The following is a 13,341-nucleotide window of genomic DNA, read 5'->3' as shown; positions in this document are numbered from 1 at the left end:
TCCCACCATGGGATGCAGCCTCCTGGTGCTCAGCACTGTCTGCTTCCCCCATCCCAGGTGGGGTGATAGAAAATGGAGCAGCACATGGTGATATCACAGAATCCCAGAATGGAATGGTTGGAAGGGACCTTAAAACTCATCTTGTTCCACCCCCTGCCGTGGGCAGGAACACCTTCCACTATCCCAGGTTGCTCCAAGCCCCGTCCAACCTGGCCAATGGTCCTTGGAGACCAGGGAGCTGCTGGGCCAAGGTAACTGTGGTTGCACCAACAGTGCTCATGCAGGTTCACTCAACATGCAAGGGTAAGGAGCGAGGGCTGGGCCATGGCAAAGACCAAGAATGCAAGGCAAAAATCCAGGGTTTAAATTGGTTGGCCAGGTTTCCTTGCCCTCCTTCCCGTAAAGACAGGGTAAGAGTTGGGGTTTTTCAGCCTGGAGAAGAGAAAACTCTGGGGAGACCTCAGAGACCCTTCCAGGGCCTACAGGGGCTCCAAGAGAGCTGGAGAGGGACTTTGGTCAATGGCCTGGAGGGACGGGACAAGGGGAAATGGCTTCCCACTGCCAGGGGTAGATGGGATATTGGGAAGAAATTCTTCCCTGTGAGGGTGGGCAGGCCCTGGCACAGGGTGCCCAGAGAAGCTGTGGCTGCCCCTGGATCCCTGGCAGTGCCCAAAGCCAGGTTGGACGGGGCTTGGAGCAACCTGGGATAGTGGAAGTTGTCCCTGCCCATGGCAGGGGATTAAAACAAGATCTTTAAGGTCTCTTCCAACCCAAAACATGCCAGGACCCAAACAGGATAGCTCTTCCAGCATCACCCAAACACCTCGCACCAAACCAACCCATCCCAGCCGCGCTTCCCGCACATGATTCCAGCAAAAACAAAGGGCAGGAGGAAATGAGCAGAACAACCCAATCCCACAGATCCAAGGCTGCTGGTTGCTGCTGGTTGCAGGTTGTGCAGGCAAACCCTTCCCCTGCACCCTGCACTTGCAGCAGGCTCCTGCCAGCTCCATGTCCAACTTTCCATCAAGCAGCAACCTGAGTATTTTTAACAGAATCTTCTGTTTGAAGCTTAAATTTGCAAAACCCAACAAAAACAATGGCAACCACAAAAGAAATAACAGAGCACCAGCACCCCAAGGAAGCAGCCTGGAGCTCAGAGACTGCTCAGCTCCACAGCAGGTGAAAGCAAAGCCCATGTTTCCAAAAGAACCCAAACCAGCCTCCTGTCATTCAAATGGTATTTGAAAGTGAATGAGCTGCCAACCAATCAACTCCCCGTCAGGATTCAAAGAACAGTATATCCAAACCTCAGGGCTGCAGCCAAGAATGTATTTGCAATGCAGGAACACTACAGCAGCAGCAGCAGAAGCCGTTTGCAAGAGTAAACGAGGTTATTTTGGCAGCAGAGCGGATGTAGCAAACAAGCCACTTTAACTGAATATGGTAAACAGATGGAGTGATTATAGGAAGAATGAATGTAATCGGGTTCCAAGTTGCTCTGAATTGCCTCTACTGACCACAATATCTGATAAAACCAATGGAAAAAGTTCTGGTTTCCTCTTGCATATAATTGATTATCTTACTGAGATCTACTGGTTTATACACACACACACACACACACACACGCACTCACAGCCCTCTGAAATTCAGTTACTTGGTGGTGCTGCCAGAAATAACCCAGAACAGGAGCAGTTACATGGTATTTATTTTTATCTGGGGTCACAAACTCCAGAAGTGAGAAAGGATGCAAAGCCCTCTCTCAAAATAAGCACCTGGGAGGTTTGCCTTGGGGAGCTGAGGTGTAACCACTCTGATCCACACTCAGCCAGCAACGCTCCTTGCTTGCTTCTCAGACGGGGATGGGGGGAACCTGCTGAGTGCCATTAACCAGATCTACCTCAGGGCTCTCTTCCTTGACAAAGAAATGCTGGCTTTGATTTATAAAAAGAGATGGGAATGCGCCTTTGGAATTTCGCCAGTGCCATGAGTGCGCAAATAAAGATGATGGAACAGCCCTGTGTCCGGAGAAGGATGTGGGATATGGCCAGGGTGAGCAGTGATCTGGGATGGAGAGGGGACAGGAGCAATGGGCAATGCTCTGTCCTGCCTATTAGATTCCTCTCACACAGCTGCCTCAGGCCAGAGGAGTTTTGCAAAGACCTGTTTGGATTTTTGCAGCATCCCAAGGGTGCTACCACCTCCTGTCCCAGCCATGCCCAGCATCTCTTCGCCTTGGCTTCTGCCAGAAGTTACTGAAGAACAAAACCCGAACAAAAACAAGCAGAAGAAAACCCAAGGGGACCTGCAAGCTCTTCTTGCTGTGGTGACAGTGAATCCTGAAACAAAAATGTGCCAGAAAGTCGGGCAGGGGGTGGCTGGGCCTCGGCAGGGTGCCGGGAAGCACGGCGAGCTCGCCTGCTGACAGCGGGAAGGAGCCAAATATCCACAAACAAGTTTCCTGTCTGAAATTAATTTACTTACTGAAACAGCACTCAGCAAAACCTGTGATTAATGTTTTCCTCCCCAGGCTCCTAACATGACAAAACAATAATTAATGAAATATGAAACTGAACCTGAGTTAGAGTAAGTGTAAAAACATTATTGTTTCTTTTATCTTGCCTTCTCTTTATCCCTCCCAGTGGTGGGAGACACTGAGCCCTGTGCTCTGCTTTCCAGGACGATGCTCTGCACTAGCAGAAACATGGGGCTGATTTCTTGGCACCTGTCCCTGGTTACCTGGCACCCTGCTCAACAGAGGAAATCCAACTGGGAGGAGGGTGTAGGGAAAGGTGTAGGGGAAGCAGCATGGTGGGGAGCGAGCCTGTTCCTTTTGGGCATGTCCATCCCTGTGGGATAGTGACTAAATGCAATAAAACAACTGGAAGGCAGCTGGAGGATTCAATCCTAAATGCCTGTGCTGTGCTATTTCGCCCAATGTTTTCAATACCCACCTTCCTTTAATCTATTCTCAGCCATGGCACAGCACTCCCTGGCCCTGCTCAGGTCTCACACTGCCTCCATCCCAAAAGCACTCACAGGCAAGCAGCCTATGGTTTTTAAGGGATCACTCACAGCTGGAAAAAAGCGGCAGAAGAGGGTTTTAAATAACAGCTTTAGCAGCACAAAAGCTCTCTCTGGAAAGCTGAGGGGGGACATGCAGGGAGAGGGTGCCAGCCCCAGGAGAGGGTGGTGGCAAGGTGCCCACAGCCACTCCTGCCATGATGGATGGCAGGGCTGGGATGCTTTGTTCAAAAGCCATCCTTTGTCCTTCTGAAGGCAGGGACACCTTCCATTAAATCTTGTTGCTCCAAGCCCCATGCAGCCTGGCCTTGGGCACTGCCAGGGATCCAGGGGCAGCCACAGCTTCTCTGGGCACCCTGTGCCAGGGCCTCCCCACACTCTTCGTAAAGAACTTCCTCATATCTAATCTAAATCTCCCCTCCTTTAGATTGAAATATCTCAATATAATATAACTGAAACAATTGCTTTATTTAAATAGTTGCTCTGTAAACAGGATTCAAGGTGACCTTGTATTTAAGTCTTCCAGTGGACTTTGTCAACTTTTCATTTTTGTCTGCATCTCTAAAGCACAAATGGATTGCATTCCTACAACGAGGGGATACTGTAAGTGAGGCTGAGCTAAAATACTGTGGAAATTACACATATACTGTACACACATGCAAATTCACACACACACCTGGTATTATATACTTCTGTATTTATATCCACACACAGAGATAACACCAGAGCCTCACATATATAACCATGTATGTATACACCTATGAACATTGAGACTGGGGGCCCAATTTGCTCCCTTGGTGTTGAACCAGCCTGGCTGGCACAAGGCTGGGAAACCAGGAGCTGTGGGAGCAGGTGGGTGCTGCTCTGCAGCCTCCTGCACCCCATAACAGCCCCACTTCCCCCCACTCCCCCCAGCCACAGGCACCCAACTGTAAAACCACAAACCCCAGCTCAAAGGCAGCCGAGCAGAGCCCACTGCGTGGGAGTCAGCTCCAAAACCAGGGAAAGGGGAACTCTTAGGGAAAATAGACTACATTTGTGAGAGTCTTACAACTCTTCTTTTTTTCTTTTCCCTCACAGTGGTTTGGGACAAGCCCAGCCCAGACTGCCTCACACGAATAAAGCACCTGCTGATGCACGCTGTGCTCCGCGAGGGCTGTGCGAGGCAGGGGACATGTCACCATGACGCCTTGTACCTCCACTAATGACTCCAAGATCAATGGCACGGAAGATGAAGAAGAAAGTGATTTAATTTTCAGATCAATGGATTACACAAGTACACAAAGTATTCCCTGTCAAATAAACGTGTTACCTTGATTCCTTCCATCCTTCAGCCGAGGGAGCAGCAAAGTGCTGTTGCAGGGCCTGTTTTTCATTCCTGCACTCCTTCTGAGACCCTGGAGTGTGGAAGACTCCACCAGACTTTTATGTAGAAAAGACACAAAGATGACAGAATATTTCCCTTGTTAGTAGGGCACTTTGGTTGTCCTGATAAATAATCGCCCAGATTTGCAAAATGCTCAGAGCACAGAGCAAGAGGAAAAGTACGAACTTTAAAAAACCAAACACCATCGCAACTAAATCTTGGCATGTGGGTCACAGGGGCCATAAGGAGCAAACCCAAAAATGAGATGGACATAGAAAAAAAGTGGAACTAGGGCAAGACCCAGGAGAAGAGCTGGGTGATGAGCTGGAGGCAGGGCTTCACTCCCTGCCCCTCACAGGACCTGCTCTAACTCACCTGCAGGAGGGGGAGCAGTCAGGTGAGGAACACAGTTTCCCACCACCCTGAGCTTCTGCTCATCATCTGAGAGCTTTCTGTAAGCCTCATCCAGGAACTGATTCGGTTTGAAAACACCAGGTTCAGCACCCAACCCTTCCAGTCAGCACCGACTTCTACTCAGCACTGGGTTGGGAGATTTTTTGAGCTTGGTAATTAAAGCTCACTTAAAAGAGTTTCCTCCATCCTCAAGAGCCTCATGATTTACTGTAGCTCCTACTTGAACTCATACATGTCTTGTATTTCCAGACATTAGGTAATGAGGTTTTTGTGGTCCACAGAGCTTTCTCACGGATCCTCTGAGTTTGCAGCCAACAGCAATGACTACACACGCAAACACTGAGAGAAAAGTTTTCAGGATTTTCCATTAGATACTCCAAAAACTGTCATATCACACACAAACCTTACCCCAATCTTAACATCTAAGGTCAGAATGATGCAGGCACAACAGGTTGATGTTCTGGTGGAGCGCAGTTGTGTGAACTGTGTTGGCCTCGCGTCTCACACCACTGATGACTAAATCTGACAGACACGTGGCAGACCTCACCAAACCCCAGGAGGTGATGGGCTACCCAAAGTGCCTGCTGAAGGTCACAAGGAGCTGGGAAGAAGCATTTCACAGGATTCCTCTCCAGCAGCACAGCTCCTGTGCCTGACAGGAGCACTGTTCTGGTGGGGACTCACAAGGAAGAGCAGGAACTCATCTATTCCACTTCCAGCTACAGCTGCTTTCTCTCAGAGATGACTCAATTCTTGAGAAAAGCCTATAAAACCCAAACCTTTCCTCAAGCCTACCAGGTGACAAAAGAGGACACCACAGACACAGAAATGCAGAGTGATACTCTCAAGTATGTGTTGATGCCAAAGGCTGGAATCCAGCTTGGCCAACCCTCCATGTGCAGTAAACACTTGGTCCCCCCAGATTTCTTCACAGACCCCTGGAAACTGGAGCCCGACGTAGGGAGATAACCAGGCTGATTTGGTCATGCTGAAATTGCGCTGAACCTCCTGCACCTGAACCCACAGCACTGGAACTCAACAGGGAAGAGGCCCCACAACACAGCACACAGCTTGAGCCCCTTCATCTTTTTGCTGGGAAGAGGAAGGATCTAGTTTTTCTAAGTATTAAAAGTTCAAGCTCTGCTCAGGCCAGGAAGCACAATCAGAGCTCCCAGTATCTAGGAAGGAGCTTGGATTCAAAGAGGTTTCCCAAAGTGTGGTCTCAACAAACTCAAACTTCCACGGACAAAGAAGAGGAGTTAGTTTACAGAATTATCATAGAATCGTTTGGGCTGGAAAGGACCTTAAATATCGTCTCATTCCAACCATGCCATGGACAGAGACCTTTCACTAGACCAGGTTGCTCTGAGCTCTGTCCAACCTGGCCTTGGACACTTCCAAGGATGGAACCAACATCCTTGGGGAACCACCAGGCCAATCATGCCTCACCTTGCACTGACTGCTCTCCAGTGCTCCCTTCCAGCTGGGTAAAGCAGCTGTTACTCTTTCTTTTCCTTATCTATTTATTGAAACGAAGCCTTTTCCCCATCTCTCTGCTGGAGCAATGCCCAAGCCGTGGCGATTTGGTGACGATGGGAATGTGGTGTCTGTGCCACCCCAGCTGTGATGGCTCTAACCGATATGGCTGGTGTCAGGTGATAAATCAGATGCCCTTTAACTCCCCAGCTGAGCTCTGCACACACCACAGCACTGGAAGCACAAGCTACAACCAATATTTTTACTGACAGGTGATAAATCACATGCCCTTTAACTTGTGTGCACCAGTTGCAAATTTAGTTAATTAGAAATTCACGCTGACTCCTTCCCATGTATTATTTCTTGTGTGATTTACACGGGCTGTTGTTGTTGGAATGCTTGCTGGGATTAGGGCTCTTGGAAGCCAAGGGAGCACGGAGCACAGATCTTTGCTGCAGAGCACCACGACCCCTAGTGCTGTGCAGCCTGGAGAAATTATTGGCAGCAGGAAGAGTAGCAGCAGTGAAGAGGGACCAGAATGTTTCATGGACATTGGATGGGAATGTGGGTCCCTGCCAGCACAATGGGCAGATATGGCTTGCACATGAAAACCCTGGGCTACCACTGGGAGCCTTCCCTGAAAACGCAAAAAAAGAGCAGGAAAGTCTTTCTCGAGCCTGTAGAATTTTGCATTTTCACACATTGCACTGCAAACAGACACAAAAGGCTCTTTTTTAACTGCCTCTGGAGGTTTCTGCTCACCCCTGGGCAGCCTCTTGGAGCAGCACTGTGACACCCAGCAAGCCCCAGCGCACTCCCATGGGATCAGGGAAGGATTTCTGGCCAGTGCCCACCATGCTGGGAGCTGGTGAGGGAGACAGCCACCCACTCCAGCCACGCTGCTTTCCACCAGAATTTGTTATTCTCCTCATTTTGGCAAATTAAACCAATCTCATTTCCAACTATTTTGTCTGTATTTCTCTACGGACACTTTTGTGCCACAGATAGTATTTTCAGCTCTGCTACAAAAGGCCATTTGTTAAAATATTCCATGGCTGCAGAAGACTCATAACAGATTCAGAAACCCAGTGATAATCATAATAATTTTTTAGCACTTGTCTGCCAGACAGAATTATCAGCAAAAGCAGGGCCCTGTTATCTGCAGGAGCGGTATATGATACGTTCATTTCTTCCCCCCCCCCTACAAACTTCAATTATTAATGATGGAAATTTTCCCTTTCCTATTCTTCCCTTGGTGGGAAAAACAGCCATTACTGACATTTGCCGATTTAATCTAATCCTCCTCATCTGCATATAGACGAGGCTCTGTTTGACTCTGCCTATTGATCCAGCCAGGAAAAGGGACTCTATAACTTAATCTGATGTCAAAGGCTGATGTGTCCTGTAGGAAATCGGTGCTGTAGATCTCCCTGCTATAAATATGTCACCAGAATTAACTGGAAGCACTAATAGGTCACTCAATGAGCTCCACGGTGCACACAGGGCACACCGAGGCTGCTGTCTCGCTACTTGTGATTGATGACACCAAAAATTAGCCAGAACAGAGGGTTGTCAGCCAGCCAGGGTACAAGGGACTTGCTGACACGCTTTGTTCTCCCGCATGTGCTGGGTCCCAGCCCAGCCCTGTCACTTCTGAAACATTTAACACACTTTACATGAAAAGAAAAAAAAAATATCCTACTACAAGGATAAAACAATAGAAAATAAGAAGGATTTCTTCCAGCTCTTTTTTTCCTGCAGTTTTTCCCACTGCAGCACTGCCTTTGGTGAGCAAACAGAGCCAAGACAAAATTCTGGTGTCCTGTCGCAGGCAGAGAACTCCATGGAGGATGGCAGGGATGGCATCAGGACCTGGAAATGCAGCTCTGCATGCTCAGGGGATCAAAGTGATCCCATCTTGCTCACTCTGGGCTGGTTTCTGCACACCAGGCTCCAGCCAAAACACCCCAGCTCAGGAAAAAGCCCTCCCTGTTTAGCTCCATCACTCACAGTTTATCATATAATTGTGGAAAGGTTTGGGTTGGAAGAGACCTTAAAGGCCACCCCATTCCACCTCCTGCCATGGGCAGGGACACCTCCCACTATCCCAGGTTGCTCCAAGGCACACTGGCCTGTCCCAGATGAAAACCACCACGCCAGGGATGGACAAGGACAGACCATGAGTCCCTCAGCATCAGTACTAATGACAGAAAATTAAACAGCAGTCAACTTCTGAGGGGTAGCTCAGGTGGTCTTGCTCTCACTGGCACCCTGAAAAGCAGCAGTTTTTGTCCCAAAAGTGTTCATGTTTCTCCTGGGGGTGGAGGGCAGGACCACTGGGCGCACACACAGAGCTGCCAACTTCCTTTACACATGAATGGGCCTCGAACATGAACAAAGCCCTGGAAAAGCATCTGACCCAGCCCTGATCAACTCCCTGTGGATGTGGAGCAGCCTGGAATGTTCTCCCCATCCAGCTACAGCTTTGTTCTCTGGCCAAGAGGCAACCTGGACCAAATTGTCCTTATTTTCCTGCACCGAAGGAGCCGGACAGTGCCACTTGTTGTGTCACCAAGGATGCAGGAGGAGAGGCTGTTCTCCAAAGGCACGCACTATCCCACATGTCCTGGTGGATGGATTGATCCATCTCCACTTCACAAAACTCAAAGCCAACCAGAAAACCTCGGAGACTCCACAGGACTGCTGTGTCCAAAGCCAGAGCGATGCTTCCAGCACTCCTGGATGAGAAGGGCTCTTTTCCAGGGTTGTTTTTATGGCTGTAAATTATTTATGCTGGGTGCCTGCAAAATGGTGATGCTAAATAAGTCAGTTCTCCAGCCAGCTAAGTGCAAAGTTGTCTCCAGAGAGGACCTTTCAGGACTTCTTCAGCTCGTGAGCTGAGCCTCCTTGTGAAAAGTAAACAAACCCAAGACAGATTCAAGAAACATCAGAGGACAAAATTTGTTCAGATTTAAAATCAGACCTGCAACAGTCAGTGAACAAATCAAAACAGAATCCAGACTTGAATTTATTGGAATCTCACCCATTTTCATAGACTCACAGACCGGTTTGGGTTGGAAGAAACCTCAAAGCTCATCTGGTTCCACCCCCCTGCCATAGGCAGGGACACCTCCCACTAGACCAGGCTGCTCCAAGTCCTGGTCAAGCTGGCTTCGAACAATTCCAGGGATGGGGCAGCCACAGCTGCTCTGACCAACCTGTGCCAGGGCTAACATCCAATCTAAATCTCTCCTCTTTTAGTTTAAAACCACTCCCCAGCTCTTCTCTGGCAATCCATCATCCCTAATACGAGGGGCGGGGGTTATCCTCAGCGCTGCAGTTGATGTGGGAGCCAGGTGTTCCCTAATCCCCAACCACAGAGAATATTATAATTGTTAGCACCGTAACGAGCACAGGCACTTTTACCAGGCAGAGAACATTAACAGGCTCACCTCAAGCAGGGGAGCAGGCAGCGTTTCCAAACAGCAACTGGATTCATCCTCATTATTTACCTGAACAGATGTTCACTGTGATACTTCCCGAATCCTGGAGCTGGATATTTGTCAGCGTTAATGGGATTTCCAGGAGCTAGTTTGCTTTAGGAGCTCGTTTCCTCATTCAAATTGTAACCATCACCATTTTCTGGTGTGTGTTGCCTCTTTCGCTCGTGATTATCTCCCTGGGTTTTCACTTTTCCCTGGGTCACTGAGTGCGGATCCATTCTAATTACTGTCATTTTAGCTATTGTGCTGCATGCGTCACACCAAGATCTGGGCTGCATAAATAAGTAATGAATGTGCTCTTGGTAGGCTTTGCTAACCCAGACAGAGCCCTGCTCATCTGTCTCATCGTGCCACGAGCTCACCTGGGGCCCAGCCCAGGGAGGATCCGGCACCGGGCTCCCCCTCGCGTGGCTTTTAGCATCATTTCATTCATCTCTGCTCAGACAGGGATGCCCTCCTTCCACTGCCACTCCTCGGGCTGGATGCTGATCTGCCTGCCCGAGGGAATGTCCTTATCCTAACACGGCTCGCAGGGCAGCAATCGCTCCAAAGGTTTGTTAAATTAACAGGATCATGGCAAATGCCTCACGCCTGATGGAAAGGCTTAAATCAACACTGAAACGCTGCCCAGCTGGGGGGCTGCTGCCTTCTGAGTCCCACGCTGGTCCAGAGCCACGTGCCACACACAGAAGAATCAAAGCTAATTGTCTTTAAACCCTCAAACCCTCTGTCTTTGGGGAGCCACTGCCCTTCCCCGCCAGATCTCGCCCTGCGCTCCTGCGATCGGAAGAGGAAGGTGGTTACAGGACGTGACAGAAGCGCAGGATAACGATCTGCAAGTGATGGCTTCAAGTGGTTGGGGTGTGTGGTGACCAGAACAATGAAGGTCCTGCACCCTTCCCCTCTCGCAGGGTGCATCCTTCCCACTGAGAGAGAGAGAACATAAGAACGTAACCACACGCTGACAATGTGGTTCTGCACCACGAGCTGGAGGGGCACAGAGCTCATGCCACTCATGTTCAGGCTCTCGCCTGAACACCCCAGCAGGGTACAGGGAATCCCACTGTGCCCCAGGAGCAGGGGAAGGGCCAGCACAGGTAGCTTTGAATGAGGAGGATGAGTTGCAGGTGAGTGAGGGGATCAGAGCTGTGTCAGCCAGACACAGATCTCTGTGGCTGTGAGGAAGGTGGGGCTCACCACAAGGCAGGCTGGTCAAACATTTGGTGAGCGTGACATAATGTGATGGCCTTATTACTGCTAAATATCTTTAACTTTCTTGTTTTCTGTAATAAACAGTATTTCCATGAATAGAAATTCATGGGGCCAGCACTTGCAGCTGCTGTTCCCAGAAGTGGGAGGATGCCCTAAGTGGGACCTGCCGCAGCTGTCGGGGCTGATCCCACATCCCAAGCTGGCCGGGGGAATAGCCATGACCCAGCTCGGGGCACGTGGCAGCAACACCTCTGACCAAAACAGGCAGGGTTACAGAGTGGTAATCTGAGTCAGGAGCCTTCAAATAAAGCTTAAAAATTACATACAATTGCCAATTGACTTATTAACGAGACAACTATTTTTTCCTCTCTCCTTTGCAGGAAGGGACTTTGCTTTCCCCTCTCCTGGTGCAGCCCAGGACAGCTGACAGGATGCAGAGCAAGGCTGAGGCTGCTCGTTCGAGCTGGCTCCAAGGTGCTTCGTGCAAACCCTCGAAGGAATGAGCGTTCGTTTGTTCAGCTGTGCACAAGCCCCACAAAAACCAATAAATAACCACGCCAAACTGCCTGCAAACATCCAACAGGCTGCAAGTCAGCCACACAGAACTGCTCCTTGAACAATACCTCGAGGGCGTCACGTTCAGTGAAACACAATGGCATCGACACCCGATTTGTGAGCAGCCAGGAGAATCAGTGGCACGGGAACCTCACCCAGGCTCACAGGCTTGGCCAGGTCTGCTGGCACACGGACCAAGTGTAACTCAGCACGTCCTTCAGCTGACATCTGCCACCGGGCTGACAAACAAGGACCCTCTGTCTTGCATCACGCCAGTGGTTGCAAACCTCTAAGAACAAGCTATTTTCAGAGGCCTCATAATTCACACAAATTTTATCTAAAGGACTTTGTCTTCGTATCTTTATCAGAAATGTTCTCCTGCTTATCTGATAAGAAGTAGCTGCGTTTCTTTGTAAGGAGATGCCAGTGACGGCAGGGGCTGGCATCTCTTTGGGCGAGAACAGAACGAGCCAGCACAAAACACTGCCCCAGGGCTGACCTGGCCGAGGGCAGAGGGCAGGACAGAGAGGTGCCCATGCTCTGGGGACACTCCTACCTGCAGAGGTGAGCTCCCTGGCTCTGCTCACCGCCACCAAGGCAACCAGCAGCTCCTTCCTGAGCCTATTTCAATGCCAGCCACAAATTATGATTAACACTGAGCATGTCCCCAGCAGAACAATGCAGAAACCACAACCAAGTCCTGGAAATACTGAGCTAGGAGTCTGTGCTCCATCAGCTGGTGCAATATGGTTTTAAAATGAAAGGGAAGAGATTTAGATTAAATATGAGGAAGAAATTCTTCCCTGTGAGGGTGGGGAGGCCCTGGCACAGGGTGCCCAGAGAAGCTGTGGCTGCTCCTGGATCCCTGGAAGTGTCTAAGGCCAGGCTGGATGAGGCTTGGAGCAGCCTGGGATAGTGGAAGGTGTCCCTGCCCTTGGCAGGGGGTGGAACCAGATACTCTTCAAGGTTCCTTCCAGCCCAAGCCATTCTGTGGTTCTCTGATTACCAGATTCAAAGGTTTTTAGACAGGACTGAGGCATTTTTAATCCATGGTTTATTAAGCTGGTAGTTGGGTACTGTGACTTTAAAGCTGTGCAAGGAAGAAAGAACTAAAAGCCAGGACAACCCCAGCTGGAATATCACTCCCCAAAAGCTGCTAATCCCCTTTCTCAACGAGATCTAGGTTTGCAACCAGGTAAACATTTGTTGCATTTCCATTGCTTGCAGTAAGGGGCATCATCTTGTTATCATCATTTAAGAGCAGAATATTGAAGAGAGCAAGTATCTCCCATTGTCCAACCAGAGCAGATCTTGACTTTCATCTTCCTCCCTGCTCCAGCATTTACTCTCAATACCCACATGCCAACTTAGTCAAGCAGTCACAGCAGTCTAGTTTCACAGAATCCTGCACTGTAGGATCTGCTGCAGCTGGCCAGGACAACCAGTTCAACACCTTTTCTTCTGAAAGAACTACTGTTTTGGGAAAGCGTAAAAAACTCCCAAACTCCTCATATAAGAAGGTGTCTGGATAATGACTAATTAAACCCACGTATTGCCTAGAACTGCAAAAGGCTGGAACAACTCTGGGGATCAGCTCTCACAGGCCCTTGCTGGGTTTTGGTGGTCCCTGGGCAGCACAGGCCACGAGTGACAAGGAACAGGGACAGCAAGTCCAAAGGAACATAGAAATGAGGAAAAAAAAAAGTATGAAGCAGAAGTGGTCGCTGCAACAACCAAAAATACACCCCAAACCCATGGATCAGCTGCTGGCTGTCCCTTTGAGTTGAGCAC

At 49.4% G+C, this 13,341-nt stretch overlaps 1 protein-coding gene across 2 annotated transcripts in view; it reads right to left on the bottom strand.

Annotated features, from left to right (window-relative positions):
- The window catches only part of TOX2 (TOX high mobility group box family member 2), a 150,381-nt gene that overhangs the window by 108,277 nt on the left and 28,763 nt on the right, over positions 1–13,341 (bottom strand). The gene's annotated exons all lie outside the window — the stretch shown is intronic.

This window comes from Corvus kubaryi, unplaced genomic scaffold, assembly GCF_017639235.1.
Source record: "Corvus kubaryi isolate FWS band 111438036 unplaced genomic scaffold, C.kubaryi_AGA036_p1.0 134, whole genome shotgun sequence".
NCBI classification, from domain to species: domain Eukaryota; kingdom Metazoa; phylum Chordata; class Aves; order Passeriformes; family Corvidae; genus Corvus; species Corvus kubaryi.
The sequence above is the reverse complement of the archived record's forward strand: the minus strand, read 5'-3'. Positions and strand labels throughout refer to the sequence as shown.